Source organism: Triticum dicoccoides, unplaced genomic scaffold, assembly GCF_002162155.2.
Source record: "Triticum dicoccoides isolate Atlit2015 ecotype Zavitan unplaced genomic scaffold, WEW_v2.0 scaffold109502, whole genome shotgun sequence".
NCBI classification, from domain to species: Eukaryota; Viridiplantae; Streptophyta; class Magnoliopsida; order Poales; family Poaceae; genus Triticum; species Triticum dicoccoides.
In genome coordinates, this window is record NW_021175552.1 from 1 (window position 1) to 946 (window position 946).

At 52.1% G+C, this 946-nt stretch overlaps 2 non-coding genes and 1 pseudogene across 2 annotated transcripts; all 3 read left to right on the forward strand.

Annotated features, from left to right (window-relative positions):
• Positions 1 to 35: 35 nt before the first annotated feature.
• Positions 36 to 154, forward strand: LOC119342925. Its single transcript, XR_005165806.1, has one exon. It is a non-coding gene; the product is annotated as a 5S ribosomal RNA (ribosomal RNA).
• A 297-nt stretch (positions 155 to 451) lies between these two features.
• Positions 452 to 570, forward strand: LOC119342926. The gene has a single exon (XR_005165807.1). It is a non-coding gene; the product is annotated as a 5S ribosomal RNA (ribosomal RNA).
• A 297-nt stretch (positions 571 to 867) lies between these two features.
• LOC119342927 lies at positions 868 to 946 on the forward strand (annotated as a pseudogene; the record flags this gene model as incomplete).

Here is a 946-nt window from a genome sequence, read left to right on the forward strand (position 1 = left end):
GCAAGGATAAGGGACGAAGACCGGGGTAACATGTCGGATGCGATCATACCAGCACTAAAGCACTGGATCCCATCAGAACTCCGAAGTTAAGCGTGCTTGGGCGAGAGTAGTACTAGGATGGGTGACCTCCTGGGAAGTCCTCGTGTTGCATTCCCTTTTTAATTTTTTTCGCGCCGCTTGCAAAACAAAACGCACGTGTAAGTAATATATTTACCGTGTTTTATTATTTTGCACGAGTGCGGTAAGTCATAGCTGGGTGCTCACGATTCACGGGTCCAGCGTCGGCGTTGTGGCGCGGCAAGCGTGCACTGGTGCGGTTGAGAGGGAGGGGCGGAAACCGCGTTAAACTCGTCTCCGTAGTTGAGAGGGAGCGGCCAAAGCAATGTACAATCGTCTTTGTAGTGGAGCTGGGAGGGGCAAGGATAAGGGACGAAGACCGGGGTAACATGTCGGATGCGATCATACCAGCACTAAAGCACCGGATCCCATCAGAACTCCGAAGTTAAGCGTGCTTGGGCGAAAGTAGTACTAGGATGGGTGACCTCCTGGGAAGTCCTCGTGTTGCATTCCCTTTTTAATTTTTTTCGCGCCGCTTGCAAAACAAAACGCACGTGTAAGTAATATATTTACCGTGTTTTATTATTTTGCACGAGTGCGGTAAGTCATAGCTGGGTGCTCACGATTCACGGGTCCAGCGTCGGCGTTGTGGCGCGGCAAGCGTGCACTGGTGCGGTTGAGAGGAAGGGGTGGAAACCGCGTTAAACTCGTCTCCGTAGTTGAGAGGGAGCGGCCAAAGCAATGTACAATCGTCTTTGTAGTGGAGCTGGGAGGGGCAAGGATAAGGGACGAAGACCGGGGTAACATGTCGGATGCGATCATACCAGCACTAAAGCACCGGATCCCATCAGAACTCCGAAGTTAAGCGTGCTTGGGCGAGAGTGGTACT